The sequence below is a fragment of the Calidris pugnax genome, unplaced genomic scaffold (genome assembly GCF_001431845.1).
Source record: "Calidris pugnax isolate Ruff unplaced genomic scaffold, ASM143184v1 scaffold89, whole genome shotgun sequence".
Classification (NCBI taxonomy): domain Eukaryota; kingdom Metazoa; phylum Chordata; class Aves; order Charadriiformes; family Scolopacidae; genus Calidris; species Calidris pugnax.
In genome coordinates this window covers 1,354,357-1,378,037 of record NW_015090865.1, presented here as the reverse complement: position 1 = coordinate 1,378,037, position 23,681 = coordinate 1,354,357, and positions in this window count along the sequence as shown.

Here is a 23,681-nt window from a genome sequence, read left to right as displayed (position 1 = left end):
GTCACGATTTGGCAGAAGTCACCATCTTTTCCTTTCTGTGTGAAGCTGTCAGAGCCTGCTCAAATTATTACAGCAGGTTCCGTTAGGTCCTGCAGACTTTTCTGAGATCTGTCTTAAAATAGTATTCTGGTTTGTTTTTCCTGAGTGCTGCCCTAAACCCCGCCGATTTACCTGCAGGTGTTTCTTTCACCTTTTCCCCAATGCTTGCCTTTCTTTTCATTGTTTACTCTGCTTTTATTTACATTTCTCAAGGAACTGGTTTGCACAGCACCTTAGCTGTGGAGTTTCCACCTGCTTGTAGCATGTGATTCCAACACCATTTTTTTTCTCCCTTTTTCTCTTTTGAACTTTTTTCTTAGACCTTGACATGTTGACTCCTTTGTCTGAGAAAAAAACAACCCACTCCAAACCAAAAAACAACAAAGGCCTCTCAAAACTAAACAAAATCCCCAAGCTTTGCACCTGCTCTCTCTTATTTGTGCCAGGAAGCTTCTCTAGGGCTCTTTCATCTGCTGGGCTCTGGGTTATTCAGAACACTCTTCCCACCCTGTTTTTTTGCTTGCTTCACCTTGAGCTGTTCTTTACAAACAGCCTCTTCACCTCAACCTCCATACCCCTCTCCTGTTCGCCTGCATAAATTGATGTTGTGGAGTCCCCCAAATACTAGCCTCACCTACTAACTGGTCAAAAAACACGTCAGAACAAGTAAAAATAATTATTAAAGAAAGAAGTTAATGTAGATACTAGAAAGGATTATTAATGGACACAAAGTAAATTTTTACTGTACCCTTCTGCTAAGACTTCCTCTGAAGGTATCCGAGGAAAATGACTACTGGATCTCAAATGATTTAATTTTTTCCCCTCCCTCTTTTTTATCAGACTGCCTGGGTTTTGCTGGCTTCTGCCTTTATGCTGATAAAGATGACTTTTGACAGGAAACAATAGGATCTGTGTGTAACAGCGTGTGTTTCTGGTCTGGATTCCTTGCCAAAATAGCTACACTTAGCACTTGCACAGTTCTTTTCATCTTCAAAGCCTTTCACAGATCCGATGTAAACAGCCGGAGTTCCACTGATTTTAGTGGCAAAGAGCTTAGTAGCCTTCAGAAAAGGATTATGCATTTGCATGGAAAGTAGGAATCTGCTGCTCTGGGAGCTAAAATTTTATAAAGGTATCAAGCTTCTAGCTAGAAAGCAATTATTAGCTGAATGAGGTTAAGTAACTTTCCTTGTGGTCAACGTGCATATTCCTGGCTATAGTTTCATTGGATGGATCGAGGATTGATTATTGAATCAATCCTTAAATATGTTTACAAGAAATGCAGTTGCTGAGACAAACGGTATTTTTGAGTGTAATTGATTTTGATGTTTTATCAAGCCATGTACCCGTATGTCCTAATATGTATACCCAACGTGTCCAGAGATATTTTCTTGGTACATTTTTTCAGCATATTAATAGCTTTGAGATTTGCTTTCTGTTGTTTCACAGTATTTAACAAATAAGACACTTTATTTCACTAGTACATCCTATGTTGCTGTATTTAAGCTTGAAGTGCACTTAAGAGGTCAAGAGCTAGTCCATTCCCCTGCTCCAAGGCAGAAACAGGTCTATCTAGCCTGGGAAGATGTTTATTTAGTCTTTTTATCGATTATTTGCTGTTTTTACGTATTTAGAGACCGATACCATGTCTGCTTTGTAGTCAGGCAATGCCTGACTCTGCTTCATTAGTGAAAATTAACTCAGTTGTTTCAACCTTTCCCTGTAAATCACAGTTGTCTATACTTCTTATGATTCTTGTGGATCTTCTCTGGACCATCTCCAAATTCTCCACGTTTTTCTTAGTGTGATGCACAAATCTGGTTGCAATATTCCAGCTGGGATCTCTCAACTGTGTGTAGAGCTGAATGTTCATCTCCCATGTCGTGTATGTAACGTGTCTGCCAGTGCATCCCAGAGCAGGATCAACCTTGTCTTTACAGTGTGATGGTAGCACTTCAGATTCAGTTGGTCTGTAAGAACCTCCTTTTCTGCAGCGATTCTGCCAAACCAGTTATCCCTGACTCATGGTTTGGTGTTTGATTTCTCTTTGTGCGTTTACTGAATTTCATCTTGTTGATGTCAGACCATAACTCGTGAACTGATGCCCATTTGTAATATAGGACCTGAATTTATTAGTAGCAGGCACAGGCTTTCTTCTGTTGTAGCAATATGAGTTCCTCTTCAAAACCTGTTTGGGAAGGGATGGTTGAGGAGGGGTGAAACTGTTTTAGTGGCTTGAACTGCTTTTCCAACTCAGCACACTATCAGGTATTCTGAAACCAAAAGCTTTGGCTTAATCAGAAAGGTTTTTGTGGTGTTGCCATTGAGATGAAAAAAAGTAATTCCTGTAGCACCTACTCTGACCCACTCCAATAGGGCTACTCTTTCTACATCCATCCTTTGCTTGGCTTTCTCTTAATCTGGACATGGGATTTTTGAGCCTGTAATGTCTGGTCTCCTCCCAGAGCCCTGGAATGTAAATGTAGATGTGCGAGTGTTTTATTTTTGCATGTGAAAAATGAAGCACGGGGTGAACTGAGTTATATTCACTGCCCTCGGAAAACCATGCAGCAAAGCCAGGATTTGAAACAGCTATTTTAGAGTTATGAGCTGGTGCTTCAGCACAAGCCTGTTCCTGTCATCTGGAGAGAAATAACCTCTGGAATATGAAAGATGGTGAATTAAACCAAATGCTCATCTCCTCCAGTGACTCATCTGCTTTTTAGTTTCAGCTGGTGGACAATTTTGTCCTTTCTCTTTGAAGAAGCAGTTTAGAGTCATTCTGGTTTTTTGTCACCAGTGTGTTCTGCCAGGTCCCTAACCAAAGTCTCTTCTCCAGAGGCCAATTCAGCAAACCTGTCCCAGCCCTGGTGGCCCCAGTGCAACTTTGGGGACTGCTGTGCCTTATCTGGAGGTTGCTGGAGCAGAGCTGGGTGAGAGAGCAATAAAAATGTTTTCAGCTGTCTCTATAGACAAGCTTTCCTGCTGCTTGGAAAAGGAGGTTGCCAGCATCAAAGGGAGATGTCCTGAAAAATGCCACTGTAAACACAAGCCTTTTAGCATCTTGCTTGTGAGCTGTATTGTTTACAGTCAAGTATTTCACTGCCACCTTAAAAATGCAGATTGCAGAAGGATTCAGAATTAATCTCATCCCCTCCTCTGTGGTGCAGGTTCACCTACTTTCAGCTGTATTTCCACTTTCTGAAGGAGCACCTGAGGACTTTTTTTCCTTTTGCACCCGTCAGGAATCTTCTTCAATCCATCATTCTCTGCTCTTAAATATTTGACGGTGGCTTCCTCTGGGCTTGCTCTTTTCTCCTTCAGTGCTTCCTTCATAAAACCAGATTCCTGTCTCCCAAACCTTTAGTGAGGTTTTTGATTATTTCCTGCCCCCTACCCAGTACTTTCTCTTCCCATCATTTCTTTATTGCTTTCTGGTATCCATTCTCTACGCAGGCCAATAGCTCTTACCTGAATCCTTAGATAGTTTTGTGAATATCATTTTTCCTCCCTTTCATGTTCATTTAAATGTGTTGTTTTTTTTTTTCCCCCAAATAGCTCCAAACTGCCAAAACAATTATTTCCTAGTGAGACTGAAGGAGATGCTTGTAGATATTTTAAAATCGCTGCATTCATCATCCCTAGCTTCCCATCTTACCTCCCTTCTCTGATTATCACGGGCAGCCAGCAAGATGAACAGGCGCTGTGGATAACCCTGCTTTCTGCCCTGAACACTTCTCTGAAGTAAAACCCTCCCTCTTCTCTCAGCTTTAATCTTCACACGGTGCATTTGCTGCTATACTTCCCTCCGGGACGCTGCCAAAATAAGTTCTAACTCTATTTCACAGCAGCTATTCTGATGGGTGTGTTGTTTCCCTGTACCCTTGTGTAGTGTGTGGTCCTGCAGACACGGGTGTCACTGCTGTCCTCAGGCATGTCTCTCACAGCATCCCACCAGCTGGACCCCTCCTGCCCAGGGCTCTGCTGTGTCCCCTGGGGTGGTGGGCTCTGCAGGTGGCTCTTGGAGGTGGCGTGTCCCCAAACCCAGCACATTCATGCCCATCCTCAGCGATTGCCTGTTGCCTTTCCAGCTGCTACAGACATTTCCTTGGGTTGCCAGCGAGTCTGTCCTAGCAACAGGGAAAGCTGCTGCCGTGAAAAGGCTAATCAGAGAGACAAGTATGAAAATATGGTAATGGTATTTAAACCTGCAGTACTTTTAGCTCAGAACTCTATAGCTTTGCCGGTTCTGCAAAGCTCTACCTTTGTGCAGTGGGGAAACCTGGTGCGAACCACTCCTGTAATCTATGGTTAATGCTTATCTGTAAAATACAAACCTGATAAAAATAGCAGCCCTTCAGACTCTGCTTGATGTATAAAGAAATGTGCGGTGGTATATTTAGGATTAAATCCTCTAATAGCAGTAATTCTTCCATTACAGCACAAAGCATTTTATTTTATATTGGAATAAGTCCAGAAAGACTGTTTAGTAGAATTGATTAAAGACCTGAATAATAGTTTAAATATTTAGATTACCATCCAGTATCCCAGACCCAAGCTCATAAGGGAACAAAGGGAAAGAAGTTTTTTCCATATCCAGAGGACTAGGAGATTGAATGCAGGACTCCAGCTGCACAGAAATAATGCAATACACCAGAAATATGTCAGATGCTGTATCAGCTGGGTAATTTTTTATTGCGATTTTGAAAATGCATCTGTTTTGATGCAGATGTTGCTTTCCAATACAAGACCAAAATGAATAATTTCTTTGTGCCTCCTGGTAATAATATCTAAATAATGTATTTTTATTTTTTTTTAAAAGCATATTATCTTTTGTTCTGTCTGGATCAGTATTATTTTGTGAATCTGTCATTGATAGTGATGTGCTAGGAGGAAGGGTGAGCATACTCATTTAGTTACGAGACACTGAATAAAATGAATGATCTTTTCATAGATTCATAGTATTTAAGTCAAGAAGGGATTGTTGCATTTAGCTTGACCTCCTTTATATCACATCTTTATAAAGCAGGAGCTGTCTCTCATGCACTAATCATTTTTTGAGGCCCATGCTGCATACAATTATCAGTCTCCTGGATAAATACCAGCTGTTGGGATCCTTCCAGCCATGCCTTTTCCTGAAGAGGCTTCTGTATAATAGAAGGGGACTGATGATGCTCTTTTTGAAATACAGTTGTGCTACAGGAGCCAGGAATGTAGGAAGGAGCTTCAGGTCCAGGGATAATGAGAGTTTCTGGCACAGCTCTGAATCTAGTAAGAGTGAGTGTTGAAATGAAAGGATTCCCCAGTCTGGGAGCCAGTTTCTTTCATTTCATAGCAGGAAGAATCCTGGGGAGAGAAGACAGCAGTGCCCCAGAACAGGAGCCTTCTCCCTCAGATTGCAGGAGCCATGGGTAGTGTCCAAGAGGAAGGATGCTGTATGTAAAGAAGCAGCAACATTTATCCCTATAACAGTAAAAGGACCCATGTGGGTTTTTTTTTTCTTCTTTCTTGTGCACGTTTTCTCAATAACGAGCAGATTGCCCGTAACCACAGCGATCAGCAAGGTTGTGACGGGTTTCTAATGGGCTAATCACAAAGGGTTATAAACGTCCTGCCGTGAAATTGTTTTCGTAGGGCTTCTACCTATTTGTGCCACTACTCGTTAGTCCTGTCAGTGCTGGAGTGACTGCGAGCATGTGCACACACAGTGAGGGGAGGCAGCGCGCTGATTGCAGTGAGGAATTATATTTTGGTTATATTGAGTTTTAGGAGGAGCCTCATGTAGTTCACAGACAGCTACTAGAGCTCTCCAAATGCTCGCGTTTTTTTGACACCTGCCTGTGTAGATACAAGGGCTAATCACAAAGGGTTATAAACGTCCTGCCGTGAAATTGTTTTCGTAGGGCTTCTACCTATTTGTGCCACTACTCGTTAGCCCCGTCAGTGCTGGAGTGACTGCGAGCATGTGCACACACAGTGAGGGGAGGCAGCGCGCTGATTGCAGTGAGGAATTATATTTTGGTTATATTGAGTTTTAGTGGGAGCCTCGTGTAGTTGACAGACAGCTACTATAGCTCTCCAAATGCTCGTGTTTTTGACACTTGCCTGTGTAGGTACAATTACACTGGCACATCCGTAGCAGACCATTAGACACTATCAGACAATAGTGGTTATGGCCGCAGTTCCAAAAGTGGGGTGGAAATAGGATGGGAATAGAGAGGGAATAGGAACCTCTCTTTTTACACTGTACAGAGCATGAACTGTGTCGGGGATTTCTGAATGCTCCGTTGTTGGCCTCTTCTCCCAAAGGACGAACGACAAGACCAGAGGAAATGGTCTGAAGTTGCGGCAAGGGAGATTTAGATTAGATATTAAAAAGAATTACTTTACTGAGAGAGTGGTCAGGCACTGGAACAGCCTGCCCAGGGAGGTGGTGGAGTCACCATCCCTGGAGGTATTTAAGAAACGTATAGACATGGCTCTTCAGGGCATGCTCTAGTGCCCAAGGTTATTGGTTTATGGTGAGGTGTTGAGTGTGGGGTTTAGTTGGTGGGTGCGGTGTTTTTGGTGGGCGTTTGGTGTGGTGTGTTTTTTTTGTTTGTTTGTTTGTTTGTTTTTGTGGTTGGACTTGATCTCAGAGGTCCCTTCCAACCACTAAGATTCTGTGATTCTGTAATTACGCTGGCACATCCATAGCAGACCGTTAGACACTATCAGACAATAGTGGTTACGGCCGCAGTTCCAAAAGTGGGGTGGAAATAGGATGGGAATAGAGAGGGAATAGGAACCTCTCTTTTTACACTGTACAGAGCATGAACTGTGTCGGGGATTTCTGAATGCTCCGTTTTCCTAGAAAAAAAATGAGCATGAAGTGATCTCTACCCCGCTCTCTTCGTATATGCGTTGTGCTTGCGAGGCTGTGACAAGCTTTCTCAAGAAGATTGCCTCTCTCCCTTCCTTTCGTAAGTGATTCAACATGTACCAGATGGGAGCCCCAGGTGTGGAGCCTGAACAAGCTGCCCCACCTTCTTTCAGGGCAGCGATCTGGAGTTCTGCTGGTTTCTCTCCTCCAGTCTGGGTCTTGTTTTTATAATGAATGCGGCATTTGGTTGGGGCTCTCATCTCTTCTGAGTGAAATGCTTTCAACATAATCTTGAATTTCTCTCTGGGAGAAAGATACTTGGGTGAAAAAATATCTTCCTTCTCATTTTGACACAGCCTTCTATGTAGCCTGAATGTCAGGAAAGCCATTTATAGAGCATGTACAGTAATTGCATGCTTAATATTTCATCAGCTGCATTAACAGTAATGTCACTAAAACCAGGTATAGATTTAAAAGGATCTTTTTTGATTAAAAGTGGCTTTAGAGCTTCTTGTGTATAATAATAGCAGCGGTACATATTATGATAGATGTTGCTATGGGTTTCTGAATTTAATAATTCAAGACATTTATACACACGTAGAGATTTGCATTGCGATCTTGGACAAAGCATATGCTTTGTCGCTTGGCAGCGATCCTCTAATTACACCAAGATTAGGCTGGTGTGAAGTAGATTGCTTCAGCTTGAGCCACACTCTTCTTTCACAGCCAAGAGATTGCAATATTTTAGGATTGTGCAAAATCCCATGCTTTCATTACCGTGCTACAGTTAGCAGCTGTAGGAAGCAGTGGTTAGAAAAACTGATTGGTTTTCTACCAGACGTGCTTTAGCCTCTTGTGGTACAGTGTCATGCAATGTTTGGACATCAAGCAGAGATGTTTATTTTGAAACAGTGCTTCAATTCACTTGAATTCTACCGCATCGTAGTAGTAGTAACTGCGAACAAAGATCTGCTGCCAACTCTCAATGGGGCTGAAACCCTGCGAGCATGCTTGAATGGAAAATAAAAGAAGGAATTTATTGGCTGTGTCTTAATAATAAATCCCTTGGACTTCATTCTCGTCATAGAAATGAGAAATAAACTTTGCAAGAGGATCTTGTGTTAAATGGTAATGAGGAATCCCTCAACAGCAAGGGCCAGTTGGCTTCTTCAGAAACACACTTGTTGGTTATAATTACCTTTTATTATTGAACTAATACTTTTGCTAAACTTCAGTAATTCACTTGTTCTTTTGGCCAGCAATGAGTAAAAAAAAGGAGCTTTTAATGCCTGTGCTTCTCTTGTGGTAAATTTCACCTTTTTTTTTTTTTTTCCCAAGTTATAATCACCAGAACAGATTTCATAGATGCCCTCTTCCAGTTTGAGCACGTGCTGATCTTGAGGCGTGCAGCCTGAATTTCCATCAGCAACCATTACTCAACTCTGTAGACAGAGCTCGAGGCATGCTGAGATGCTGGAACTTGTACGGTGTACCAAAACATGACGGTGTTTTAAGAAATTTGGATGGTGACATCAAACGGTGAAGAACACCTATCACAGGAGCACAAATGCTCCTTTTTTTTTTTTTTTTTTTTTCACCATCGTAACTAAGGCAGTCTGTGCTCTAAATTAAACATGTATATACATATGTATATTAAAAAAATATGTGGTTCTTCCATGGTTAGGAATGGAGAAATTATTGCTCAACTTTGCATGGATAATATACTGCCTTCAAAATGTGCATACAAATTATGGCAAACCATCATTCATTTTCCGGCTGGATCAACAACTTTGAGCGATAGAGTCAGCTGCGTACAGCCACTGTACATCTGCTCTAAGTTTTATAGGTGAGGAAAATTTATATATCCAAGTGAAACAAAACTCAGCTTCAGTGCTTACTTATAATTCAAAATGTAATTGGCTGTTTTATAAATGTAGTGCTCCAGGTAAGAGTAGTGGAGTGAAAAATATATCACTCTGATACTTCTGGTCTTACTATTTTCTATTCCGTTGTGGTGAGAGAAGGTATATTTCAAGTTTCTTTCTACCTTATGGTTTTTTTCTTCACACTGCTTGTGGGACAGTAATTTCATGGGTGGCATCCACACAGCAGCATCAGTGGGATATGGTAGAAGTTAATTCTCAGGTTCCAGTAAGGTGACAGTTATGTTTCTGGATGTAGAATTACCTTAAACCTGCCCTCTGCTTTCCTGTAGGAATGAAAGCTCCTCCCCATCACCTATACTATGGCAGTGATCTCTTCCTTTTCAGCTGGGCAGGAGTGTCATTTTCTTTTGATGTTTGCTTGTTCCAGACTAACATCTTCAGTTGCCTATGCTATCCCTTTCTCCCAGGTGGTACACACAAATGCCAAGATTTGAGGTTTTTTGGCTTTTGTGTCAGATAGTTGAAAACTCCATATTTTTCGAATTAATACCTGCTTTCCTGACATTTTAATATAATGGATATAAATGGAGATATGTACGTATATAGTTAGAATAAAGTGAAAGTTGGGTCTTACAGTGTTGGCTGTATAACTGTTGAGGTTTGTCATTGGAAGAAAACTTTGAAAGAGCAGTTAAGAAGAGACAAACAGTCATGGCTAAATCCATTCTTGAGGAATATTTATTTAATGAAGAAGCTCTTACAGGAATTCTAGTTTTCGGTTCGATAGTAGGCATACTTTGAAGCCAAATCATCATAATAATATTAACTGAGGTAGTTACTTAACTCACTCTAATGCTGTCTTTACATTTTAAACCACCAGGATTAATTCTTGGTTCTATGATAGAGTTTAATGAACACAAATCAATTGCTATTACTGCTCATCTAGAGACTACAGTTAAACAACTGGTAACTAAAAGGTCAGAAATGCTTACTGTTGGAAAAAAACAATCTCCATTTTGTCATCAGCCTTTTAGCACTAATTTTAATACCCATATTTAAAAAAGAAATAAATCATAAGAACCCGCAATAATTAATGGCTTTGCCTTTTTTTTCTCTGTAGGAATAGTGTGGTAGCTCCATCCTAGTCTTTCCTGGAATTTCAACAAATGCTCCGTTTAATGAGGGGATGAGTTTTTGTTTAAATGCTCTGAAGGATTTGGCTTCCAGTTCTGGGAGTTTTCCAAGCTGTAAACTGTTGATCACCCTTTCGGGCTCTGCTTGAGGTATTGGCTCCTCAAATCTAATTACATCTCTTTGTGATAGAACTGCCTGATGTACTCATTTAAGTAGTTTGCATCTGCTCTGTAGGACTAGCATATTTCTCTATGCCTAATTTGGTGAAGAAATCCTGAAAAGTGGATTTAGTGGATCTAGAATCGCTTTTGGTTCCTTTGAATAGACTGCTTTCTGATAAGCTTTGTAAACGGGTGTGCTGGTGCTTTATCTGCCTTACTTCCTTTTTCATAAAGGAGTGTTTCAACTAATTTTCTTGTTTCTGCCTCAGTGGTATATTAGTTTTTCCTCTAATATTGACTGGATTCCTTCTGCCTTCCCGAATTCATGAGAAGATCCTCCCATCCTTGTACTATTGAACAAAGATCTCTTTTTCCCCTCTTTTTTTCTTGCCATGCCTTGCAACTTTCCTTGCCAGGCTACATTTGCCACTGCCCGTGGGATGACACTGCTTTCAGCTCTTGCCTTCTTTGGTTTCTACCTTCAGTCACCCCTTTGATATTTTTTATCTTTTTTTATTTTTCCTGAGAGTATCCTGAAGCTCTGCAAACTGCCTCAGTAAAACTCAGCAAACCTGAATATGGCAGCTGCCTAGATGCTCCCATTGAGTTGGATGCTGATGTGCTTTGCCACGCGGAATTAGGCTCAGCCACATCCTCAGCATTGCTGTGAATGGGGTAAGAGGGATGTTTCAGGGATTCTCAGGAGGGTACTTGATGCGTAAGGGAAAAGAATAATCTAAATCCTGCTCCCACAGTGCCAGACTCAGAAGTGGCACTAATTAGAGGTTAGGAAAGAGCCAAAGCTGATGGCTTTTTGAAATCATGAGATCCGTGTGCGGTGGCAGCCACAGAATCCAACACCATGCTGGGTGTCCTCAGCACCCAGAGGAAAGCGTCAGGAATTGTATACTGCTGAGGAAGTTATGATCGATGTTAGTAAAATCACAAATCAGATGAATGCAGAACTGTTTCTCACCAAATTCTGCACTACTGGGTGGAGGAACTCACTGAAGCTGGTAGAAGATGAGTGTAAGACGGGTGAAAGAACTTACTGTTTCTCACAGCAGGCAGAGAACTTCTGGGATGTATTGTCCAGGGAGGCTGTGGGATCTCATTGTGTCAGCAGGTTCAAACCAGAACTATACATGTTTAATTTCAGACAGTGGGCCCAAAGTAGATATAAAAAAAATTCATGTAAAGCAGTGGTCTCTCCATCCCTATCGCAGTGATTACAGGTGCTGGAGGAGCACAGCAGGCTGTGGGCAGTGCTCGGGCTGACGTGCTCTCCCACTGCTGTGGTCCAAGGCAGCGGGATTTCTGGGCCAGACAGACCACAGATCCAGCCCCTGAGACTGTTTCTTGTTCGTCCAGACTACATCACTCCCATTGCTAGTGTTTAAGCACTAGCCCGATGCTGTGCCATGGAAGCCTCCCTCCCTTGACTGCTGCTCGCTTGTTAAACCTCTGAGAAGCAAGGATAGCTCCCTTCCCCTTGTATATTTTCCCCATGTCTTGTACAATGCAGCCCATATTTTGGCTTGGGTCCGTAGGTGCCACTGTGATTAATACTACTGAAAAGGTTTATGCTCCACACAAATAAATTTACGTACATAATGCAAATTAGCGCATTGCTGTTACGTTGTCATTGAAATATCTGGGCTCAGGTGACTCATTTGAGGTAAGCAATGAAATTCATGTCTTTCAATTATTAAAAGGGGGGAAAAAAACCCCAAGCAAAATGCCTTTCTGCTTTCTTATGTCAGCCCTCTTCCCTTTTGGCATTTTCCTGTCGTGGTGTCATTAATATTTCCACCCCCTCTGTATCCTTAATGATCTACTTGGTTGACCTGCATCATTTAAAATATTTTTTCATTATAGTGATTTTCTCATTTAGGTCCCCAGGAGATCCCAATATGTAATCAGTTTTCTCTAACAAATGACCTCCTTTAACTTCATTAGTTCAGAATTAATTTACTAGCATCCAAGATATTGAATGACTCCGATTAGTAAAATACAGTAAAAAAAAATTAAAGTTCTCTTTCATTTATGGTCAAGGCAAACATTAATTAAAACCCATATTTCTTTGCTAATTTTGTTCAAAGTTGAATTTAATAAAGAGGGAGCGTCTGATGGGCCGTCACTTGACATTAACTGGGGGTGGGGATGGGATTACGGGCTTTCTGTGCCTGTAACATCTTCAGGCGGCTGCATTTTGCCAAATGCTTTGCTTCTCTTGCAGCTTCCTTCACCTTTTAGGGAACTTTTTTAAAAGAGCAAGCCAGGAGGAGCCACTGCCTTCGGTGAGTGGTGGAGAAGGAGCACAAGGAGGGCTTCAGGGAGGACGTGCTTTCTGCTGGGTGATGCTTCTCCACGCACCCCCTGCTGCTTGTGCACGTCAGCCTCAGCTCCCGGGTTGTCTGTTTTATCTGCTATCTCTCCTGAGAGACGTGCCTCCCTTCCCAGGCCTGCGAGTTATTTACAGAATTAGCCGTGCTGCCAGCCCCTTACCCTTTATGGCTTTGCAGGTTCCCAGTTTGCAAATCCGCTGCGGCCAGTACGGGCCTGGTGATGGCATTTTTCTTCCTGTGGCTTGACGGTAAACACATAGTGCTGGCACTTTGCAGGGCACATGGGATGGCTGATGAGGCTGCATGGAATGTGTGCAGCAAACAGCAACAAGGCTGTGCTTAGGGAATGATTGTTATTCCTGGAAAAATCCAGCCGTGTAAGGCAGGGTACCCCCCTTGAGCTGATTAGTCACCCTCATCGCTCCCCATGCTGTATTTTTAGTTTCTGAAAGGCAGAATCAAAAGGTACAGACAGTTTCCAGCATGGTAACAAGGAAAAAGAAAAAAAAAAAAAGCAACATATTATTGGCCAGTTAAAGACTTTATGGTAGTCTCTAACGTGTGTTTTGAAACTGCATTGACAGAAGTTTTGTGCTTGCTCTGGTTTTGATACAAATAAGTAGTTTTGGTGAGGCTCCAGCCATGACTTGGATCCCCACTGAATCCAGAAGAAAGCCGGATCCCCCACCTAAAAAACTCCTTGCAACAAGCTTCTGGTCTCAGTTACCTTAGCTGGGGAGGAAAGTTTCTGACTGAGCATCACTGAAAGCCTTTTGGACAGAGATTAGGGATTTTCATAGAGGTTTGTTCCTCCATACTCATGTGTCCATGTGGAAGTAGGAGCCTGAGCCCAAGCCTTCCCTTTGCTAAACTGTCCAGTTTGCAACATCTGGCTTTTTTAATTGGTCAAGTGACTTTATGCCAGTTCTGCAGCTGACTTGTCCCTCAGCCGGCCAGGAAGTTTGAAAACCAATCTGTTTAGTTTATACACAAGTGATTTTTTTTAGCCCAAGAACTACTTTTCAGGCACATCCCAAGAGTGTCTCTGAGGAGCCTCTGTTATCCCTTGGTTCTTTTGGGTCTGGCTGTATATTTTCCATACTTCTGAGCTGAAAGATACAACAGACCCTGTGCCCCATCCCTCCCATCCAGGCTGGGGGGCAGCACTGATGTGGGGCTACGGGGGCTGCTGCCTTGCTGGACGTGAAGTGTGGTAGTGGTGGCCTCAGAAAGGAGACCCGGAGCTGAAGGGGGATTAGACAGTGCCAATGGCCTTGTAAATTATTCTCCCCTATTCACAAGAATAAAGTTTGTCGAGGGATCCAGGGAATCAATTTACATCTCTTGAAGGAAAAGAAATTGAAAACACTAAAGCAATTTATTGCCTTTTAAATTTGGGGATGAGGGCGAATGTAAGTAGCGCTTAAATTTAACTACCTGAAAAAACAAAGAAAGGAAACTGTTATATTTCACAAAGCCATAATCCACTATACTATAAATGCATTTTCACTTTCATTGTGGAAAATATAAGTTACTACTGCTTTCTGCCTAAGAACTTGCCCATAAAGCAACATCCAATTGGTGGATTCAGTAATGTTTCTGGTATGCTTTTTTTCTTCTTAGTTTCTTACAATTTGCATAAAACACTTAGGTTTTTTTTCCCCTCGTCTCATATTGCAGTATATTCCAAGTTTTCATCACAATAAGTGTTTTGCCTGCAAGGCCTATATCTAATATTAGTTCATTTTGAATGGCTTTTCCCACTTAAATGTCAGTCCAGGAAACCAAAATGATTGTAATCAAATGCGTATACTCAATATATAGCTTATATGACTACAGGGTGGCTTTCTTGGTCTAATTCAAATGCTCTTAGAAAACAGGAGAGTTGATTCAGGAGCTGCTCTAAGAAGAGTCTTGCTTCTGGCAATGTTTATTCTTAGGTAGATTAGAAAAAATAAGAGCTGGCATCTGAGGAAAAGCATGAAAAACAAACTGGGCTAACAGCTGCTCGTTCCGTGAGGGCAAAGCCACGGACACCAATGCAGCAGAAAGCTGTATTTGCCCCCCTCTGCCAGTGAGAGCATTTCAGAAGAGCCCTGGAGAAGTTCATTGTATGAAGGGAGTACAGGAGATAGAACTTGAGCTTCAGCCAGGCCACAAACCCGTACCGTTCATTTTTCCCTCCAGGATAAGTCATTCTCATTCTGCAAGATGAATCATTGATGGCTTGTTTGTGTGGGCAGGCTGATTGCCTGAGCTATTCTGGGACAGCTACAGCTCTACAGGTAGTCTGGAGTATTTCTTGTGTTCAGATAAAGCTAACTTCTTCCTGGCATAATTACTTAGAGAATGGTTTTGCGTCTGTCTTAGAGCAGGTTCCCCGAGGCAGCTCTTGGGACAGCAGCCCCTTTTCCTCTGCTTGGAGAGTTGAGAGCTTGTCCACGTGAAAAATTGCTATCAGCTACAGCTAGGATGGCCAGCCACAGGATCATAGAAGCCAAAATACCTTGAAGGGACTTGTGGGTCATAGAATAGTTTGGGTTGGAAGAGGCCTTAAAGATCATCGAGTTCCAACCCCCTGCCATGAGCACGGACACCTCCCACCAGATTATGATGTCTCTTGAGGCGCTGCTGGTATTCTAGACACTTTATGCTGGACCTATTGAGTCAGCACAGGGAGAAATCAGATATATCTTTCCTTTTAGAAATGCTAGAGCTGCTCTCTGTAATTGTCAACCTAAATTTAAGCAGAGGTATTGCACTGACCCTATCATATCTGCAGGGATTTTGAAGGCACGTTCACGATACAGTTCTGTGCGTAGGGTTTTTAGCTCCAGGGCTGTACAAAGGATAATTTAGAGAGGATGGAGTTTTTCCCTCGTATTAATTCACTCATATTCACTTCAAAGGGAGCTTAGAACCGAGGTGTGCTGTGTGCAGACTGTGTTCATAGGGGTGAGTTTCACTCACCGTGACAGTATTTTCATAGCCTTGCTCAGATGATAACAGAAGATGACTATGCAGAGGCCCAGTTTTCTCCAGAGATGCACTAAATGCCTGCCGCTCCAAGGACATGCGAATCCTTTTAGCCCATTGCAGGATAAACCCTTCAATATTTAAGACCCACTCTGGTGCTGCAAACTCTTAAATGTAATGGGTTCTGCTAGTGTAAAATGATGGAGTTCCATTGGCATCAATCCTTTCCCTGGGGCTGGAACCCAAGGGAACGGAAATGCTGATTTACATGAGAATCTGGCTGTATGTAATTACAAACCAGGCTTTTGTGATCTCTTATAAACACACCTAGTTAGGGGACAGTTAAACCTGAAATCAAACCTATGTTTAGAAATACTGCAACTACAGCTCTTGGGCCCTATGTTTAGAAATACTGCAACTACAGCTCCTGGGTTGCTTTGCTTTGCTTTGCTGCAAGGCTTTTAGAGCATTGTGGCTGACTAGTGACATAAAAAGCAGATTTACTGTTATTAGCTATAAAGATTATAGCTTAACAGAAAAAAAAACCCAAAATATTCACTTGCCATAGCATAAAACATGTACACAAGTCATGGCGATTAGCAATACTTTGTTATTCTGTGCTATATTTACTTTTAAAATGCCCAAACTGTTGGACAAAATATTATCAGCACATGTACTGTGGCTGTGTTGCTACAATAGCTGTCTTCTGCTGTAAGAAGCAGCACCTTCTCCTCTCCCCATAGTCAGCCTAGGATGCTCAGCATGAACGAACCTCTTGTCTACACACAGACTTGGGGAAGGAAAGGTCTACCTGAAGTAAAGCCTTGTATCAGCAAATTTTTTTTGCCGTAGATCTAGCCTAATGATCCAGCCAGTCCCAAATCCCACCCAAGGACTTGCCTTCTGAAGACCACAGCAGCACCTCTCTTGCGTGCCAAAGCTGGTCCCAGAGTTGAAGTGAGCGCCGTCCTCTTTCTTGGCTGGCAGGGATTGCTGAGCACTGAAGTGGGGAGAAATCAGAGCTGATGATGCTGTCTTGAGATAAATCACTTGAGATGAGTGTTGCTGTCATCAGACTGTGATGCTGTCTTGAGATAAATGACTTCAGGTAGTATTGGTTTGCAAATTTTGTCTTTCCAATCACAAAATATCTTTTTTTTTTTTTTTTTTTTCAGTGCTAAATCTTAATCTTCTTGAAATATTTTTTTCAGAAACCTTTCCTAACCATTCCCTCTTCTTTCCTGAAATATTAGAGCATTTTATAAAGATGTTATTTTAAAAATTATAAATTTTGAAAATAACGCTATTTCTAGCCCATTTATTTATTACAAGTTTATTTAGAATAAACTTACTTATTTTTAAATTGTTCCCTAGCTGTGATGAGCTGGAGGAGTGTAGTGATAAGTTACATAGTATGGTTATGCACTCTCTGGAGCTTAATAGAAGATCTGATTCCTGGATTACAGATCTTGTTGCAGCTTTGAAAAAGAGTCCAGCCTGAGCAGTGGTTTCCTCTGGCTTTTGAGAACTTCATTAGCTGGGACTGAAGTCGATGCAGATTTCTGACACTGCTGAAGGGCTGTAAAGTTTGAAAGACTTCCTGTAGACTGGAAGACTGTCTAGCCTGTGGGCTTGGATTAGGTGCAGCCTTACTCCACTAAGAATTTATTGGATATAATATTTAGACCAGCTGAGGAAGGTCTGCTCCAGTTCAAAAACACTGTTTTAGCCTAGGCAAAAGGCAGAATAACACAGGAGGAGGGAAGGAAGGAATTTTTTTTTTTTTTTCCAATCTGAGAATTGTATTAGCACCAAGTCACCTTTGTTAAACTAGCCTAGTTTCTATGGACCTTATTTTCCCTGTATTTTATCAATGTCCAACGTGTCTCCTTTTCTCTCTCTACCCAATGATATTTGTGTCTGCAGCAGTTCTGTGTGCTTTTGTTCCAGGCCCTCATACATGGTATGTGGTGGGGTCTGATGTCCAGCCAACTGCTTTCTCTCATTACAGGAGCCTGGTTCCTGGGACCTCCCAGTCATCTTCTGGGCCTGGCCTGGAACCCCAAAATTGCTGGGTGTGAGATTATTGTGTTGAGTGGGTTTGAGGACGGCTTTAAAAATATAGGGGCCTCTCTCTTGGAGAGGTGACTGATACAGGGACAACCCAGGACCCCTGGTGAGATCAGGAAAATGTATCAGATGGGAGGACAACACCCTGTAGCTGGAAGGGTTAACAGCAGATTCCTGCTTCTCCCCCTTTGCCTTTACTGTTATCATGATTTATATATTTGAAAGTAGGGATGATTAATAACCCACAAACCTTCAGCCTGGAAGGAGAGCTAAGGCACTTAGCATACCAGAGGGTACTATGATGCAAACAGTAAGAAATGATTAACAAGACTAACATTTCCCCTCCTCCCCAAATAACTCAAGAGCAGCACCAATGGTCCCTTGCACTTCATGGCTCCCAGCAGTTGGGTGAGGGCTACCAAATGGCTTCTGTATCAAAAGGCTGCAGCTAAAAGTCTGTGCACTGCAGGTACCATGGTGATGAGTCTGGCAAAATCGCCTGGAAAGATAAATATAGTTAGCATGCTGTTCCTGGAGCTGGAAATAAATGTCTCCATTCCATATGTGCACTGTTACTCTCAAGATAAGGAAAAACTGGCCTATAAAGTCCTTATTGACCTAAGAAGTCAATTAAAGTACCGAAGGAGCTGCTGAGTACAGTGGTGGAATTCATCTACTGTTTATCAGCTCGGACCTCGACGCTTTCCCTGCTCAGCACTGGGTTAAGTGTAGAGGGAGGACAATGGGGCCACAGAAGAGAGAAACAAAACCAGGAAAGTAAATTGGAGGGAATTGGTCTCTGGGGTAATGGCACACTGAATGCCGAGCTGCATCGGTTCCCAATCTCCCTTCAGTTCATAAAGACCGATCACTACCAGCTTTGTTCTGTGGTCTCTGGTGAAAGAGAAAGGATCCACTTAATTCAGAAAATACTTCGGAGGTCAGAAAGTGTTTTTCTTTCCCCTGGGGTTTCCAGTGCCAGCAGGGGGGGGCAGATTTGGTTTCTTAAATACAAAGAGGGAACCTAATAAGGTCCTGTCTCTGTGTTGATACGAAAGGGATGAGGGGAAGTCCTAGTAACCCAGCGAAAAACGTACGGAAGAAAATCAAATGGAGATGTGAGCAGCTCAGCTGTCCCTTTTTCATGTGATGGAATTACACATGAGAAGGTAATTTGCATCATCCTTATGTGAGAAAAGACTAAGGTTACTTTTTTGTGTGTGTGCTAATCCACACCAGTAGCAAGGTGGGTAGACGGGAACTGGTAAGGGTTACCTGTGACCTACTTCTTTCTTTCATAATGGTAGAAACAACTCTTTTAAACAAAATACAATGGCAAAACAGGACCGCAGAAGAGATTCTGAATCCCCTCCATTCCCACCAGGGTCAACATGAACTGAAGGTCTTCAGCATCTTGCCAGGTATCCCTGCAGTGTTAATGGTGACAGCACGTTCCATCCACCTACGTGTTTCTTGTGGTGGAGGGCAAAGGACAGCAGCATCCACGAGCAGTGATGGAGCTACTGCAGCAACACCCATGTGCAGGGATGAGGTTACTACACAGTAAGGGTGAGTGGGGCCCTAAGCAATATCATCTCTGATTTTAATCAAATGTGCACTGTACCCAAGAACAGGCAGGTTTTGGTCTGGCATATTCTTTCATGATCCTTAAGAGGGAAGTGGGATTTAATTTTTAAAGTGAGAATTCTTTAGCAAAAAAGAAAAGTTCCCATCAAGCTTATGTTGGTAGATGCCACAGTTTGCAGAGCTGCTCCACTCTCCTGGCAGCAGCTCCTCCTGTAGATGAAAGTGCCCTCCAGCACGCTCAGCTGGGAGTCTGAAGAAACCTGTTAGATTGGGCTGAAAATGTCCTCTGACACTGTTTTAACAACAAACTGGACTTTCAGTGAAGTTAAGTTTTTTTGAGAAAAGTCCCTGTTGTCCTTTACTTCCCCTCCCTTAAGTCAGATAACTGAGAATAACATTTTATTTAGAAATATTGACAGCATGTCTTATGGGAATTTTATTTCCCAGATGGATTGCCTGTTCCCTCATGCACCACAAACAGCTGTCTCCTCACCCTGGAGAATATTCTGTTCTGTGTGATGGGGATATAATATGACAGGGCACGTGGCTTCTGGAGAAATTTGGAGTATAGGAGCTTTACTCCAAGGAGGTTCCATGGTAATACTTCAGTAGTGAGATATAATTTTTCACTTTCTTTCTTTTCCACAACAAGCTTCAAGGGTTTTTTTCACTGTAAAGCTGTCTAGTCTCATGTCAAATGGGCTGTATGTGTATTTGCTATGGCATTCCAGCAAAGCTGAGCAGAAAAGGTGATTAGCTACTGTACAACCATTGAGCTACACCACAGTTTGGGGAGAGTAGACTCTACACTGGAGGTGGAGCCAGAGAGGCGTTATAAACAAGAGACGTGTGTGTCACCCTGATTTTGTTCCTTAGGGTGGCTTCTCTGAGCTCCCTACCTCTGAACAAGGTCCTTCCTACAGTTCTTTTAGCTGTGTTTTTGCATTTTTCCAGTAGACCAGAGGGACAATGTCATTTCTGCATTCTGTGTAGGTTATACTGAAAACACGGTTACTGAGACTAATCATAGACGGAGGCCAACAGGAAGGTTTTCTTTGGCTCTGCAATTACATTTCATTTAGTACCATGTGATGGTCTGGTCCTTACATAAAGGTATTAATGAATAGGCAGGACCAAGCCATGGCCAACACTGGACTAAATGTCTCTTAGGAGGACAATTGGCAGAGGACAGAAAGACCTGCTGTCTCTCAAAACCCTCCTCCTACTCTTCCTAGAAAGTACAGGGAGTTGAAAGTCTTGTCAAGGTAATCAGCAAAATGTAAAGAGCTGAAAATGTTCTGCTGGAGAGTAACAGTGTTCAAGGATAGGGCAAGGTCCTCCAAAGAACGGCTGAATGATTTAAGGACACGATTCTGTGTTCGGCAAGATGAAGGAAAGACAACAGTGCTCACCCTCTGCAGGATAAAGGGAATGGCACAAACAAAAAGTGGCAGCATGTCAAGGTTTTGGACAACTTCATCGTCTGAGAAGTTTCATCACAGTGGACAACTGATTGCTTTGAAGAGGTTGTAAAGAGAATATGTCTGGTGCACAAAGCTCTGCTGCCTTGAACTGAATAAGGAGAGACAAGGGAGTCTCCTGAGGTTCAGCAGGAGAGTTGCTTGAGAAATGCTTGTTCTTGATCCTGCTTTCTGCAGCAAATGCAGCATCAGCTCACAAAACCTGCTGGTCCTTGAAATGAAATGCCACAGATGGGATTTTACAGTTACCCAGTGAAGCGCTTCAGAAAACAAGATGGTCAGAAAAAAGATTAGTGTAAAGGAGGTGGCTGGTGAAGAACGAGGGAGCTCCAGTTGTTTGGACACATCCACATTGCTCGCTAAAAGCCTTGGCCTTTGGTCGGGTAGAGGAAGGCTGTTCAGGGGACAGACTGCTCGGGGTACAGCCAGACAAGGTGGCTCAGTAGCACAGCAGAGACCTCCTCCGCTGCACTGCAAGGTGTAGCACGATGAGGAGTTAGCACCTCGGGCTGCCAGGCTTCATGACTGAGGGAGGAAGGAACAGTAACAAAAGTATAACAAAATCTAGTCCCTTAATCTCTCTGCTCTCTTCCTGTGGCACAATACACTGTGTCCTAGATTTGAACCAAATCATAGGGAAACTTGTGGTGGCATGGCACATCCAAACTCTGGAGACCCTCCTGCCAGATGCTTCTAGCGTAGCATTGCTCACAGTACAGGCAATCTGGCAGCGTGCTAGGTCCTTTTTGTCCCATGTTCTGTCCCTAAAGACAAACAGCAAAGGGTCAGCGCTGCTCTTCTAGGGTCAGAAAAGCTTCCTGTGGAAGAGCTTGTGACAGGATCTGGTGCATGCTTGGAAAGAACAGAGGTGGGTTAGTGGCTCAGGTCAGCAAAGTAAATCTTCTGAAACCCCAGTGTTATGTGGTGCAAGAGACAGTAGTGTTTGGCCAGCAAATCTATAGAAAGGAAACATTTCAATCAATCAGCTCCGTTTGCTTATTCCTCTTCCCTGTTTCACTTCTACTTTTCCTGCTCCTCTTTATTCTCCGCCATCTCCTCTCAGACCTGACTGCTTTCATTATAAGGTTGAAGGGCAGTGGCGAGTGAGTGCATTAATCTCATACATTTTCATGAATATCAATTACAACGTGGATGCCAGAAGATTTTTCTTACTTTCAACAGAGTCGAGACCTAATTCTTTATACAGACTCTGTCTCGGGTAAAACCTGGGGGCTTTTTTCCAAAGTCAAGCCTGCCATCTCCTCTTCCCACTCCTTCCCACCATGCTGATAGCCCTTTGCTTTTTTCCTGTAGCATCTATATATACAATGGTTATCAGGAAAAGCCATTCCCCTTTCTGCCCTTGAAAGGCAATATCCACACAAGCTCTTGGGCAGAATTTGGAGTGTAGAATCTCTGCTGTTCAATTACCACGGAGCTTAGCTCTTTCATGTGTGACTAGATATTGTATTTTTTTTTCCCCAGCAAGGCTGAAGTTTAAATGGACAGAAAAATTTCTAGTATTTGAGATGGAGGAAAATGTTTGGTGTTGAAATGAGTGGAGTTTATAGGCTACTGGGAAACAGAACTATTTCTGAGGTAATAAATGTTTCTCTTATTTTGTAGTCTCTGTTCCGTTGTTGGTTAGCAGATTCAGATCATCATGACAACTAAAAAGTCAAAAGCATATAGCAAAGTTTATATCTGTTCTTTTTGTACACATGAAGCCATCTTTTGCTTTTCATGGAGCCTATTTTACTCACAGTGAAATGAGGTCTGACTGTACGGCAGCAAAAGTAAGGCCAGAGAGAGCTGGCAGTAAGTCTAAGGTATTCTTTATTTGAATTACAAAAATGCCAGTGAACTTTACTTACGGGTTAGCATTCCACTTTGCTGGCTGCTCTGCAGAAATCAAGCAAAAAAGGCAAATCTACCCAAAAGGGATTTTGGTTTAAGCCAGCGCTTCCTCCCCTTAGTTTTCTCAGGTCCCACTGCTGAAGGAGGACCCTGGTGACCAAAGGCTCCCCATGCCACCTCCAGTGCTGGAGCTGGTCTCCTGGGAGGACACCAAGGGGTCAAGTCTTCCCTGGCAAACAGAGAGCAAACCAGTGGTGCTGGTGTATTCCTGCTGTGGGAGCCTGTGTGCTCCTTGCTGGTGAGCCCCCGGTCTGAGTGCTTGATACCAGTGATGATCACAGCTGTGTCTCCCAGAAACAGTGATCTGATCCTTTTGCAGATCTTTCAGATACACTCCTAAAATGGCTGAGAGCTGGAGAGCGTCTATTAGACACACACAGGCCAGGCAACTGAAAAAAGGGGAATTACATGATCTAAGATACATCTATTAATTTTGGGTCAAGATGTGCCAGCCTACCATGAAGTTCTATAGCTATAGATAGTAACAGGAGCAGTGACCTTTAATTATAGCAAGATAATGGGCACTGCTCTAATAGAGAAACAGCTAAAAATAAAAGCCAGTATAAAAATACAAAGTATCTCAGAATGTGATCACATTTTCCACTAATGGAAAACATAGCTCAACTCTGAATTACTGAAAAATGTTTTCTTTTACAGATACTAAGGTTACATTCAGCTGCTGAGTTGGTACGGTTTAGTTCTTGGTATCATATTAGACTGGTAAGTTTAGAGTAACCAGAAAACTCTGTGGATATTCTCTCTTTGATTTAAGCTGGAATTATTAAATTTTGGTTGAGTTTGATTTGATTTGGTTCAAATTTGAAGTAAATGAAAGCCCTCAGTGTAAAATTAAATTTACTCCCTGTAAATTTAAACAAGAGGGATTCTTTAATGCATTTACTTGAGCTAGTAATGTGGTGCTGTAGATGTGGAGGGTGAAATGGTGCTGAGAACCTGATGTCCTGTGAATACTGTGTGTGTTTCTGGGGGGTTATTTCAGACTAATTCAGTCCTGTGGACTGAGAGCCCGTTAAGGACCAAGGTGTTATTGCAGCTCCTCTGGTGGTTTAGTTTCATCCAAGAGGAATCCAAAGTGTGTGCTCCCAGACTGCTCCGTGGACATCACCCAATGCAAAGTGGGAATGGTCAGAGCAAAATGCTTTGAGAGCCCATTTCTGACCAGGACTAAGATGCAGGTAGAATCATAGAATAGCTTGGGT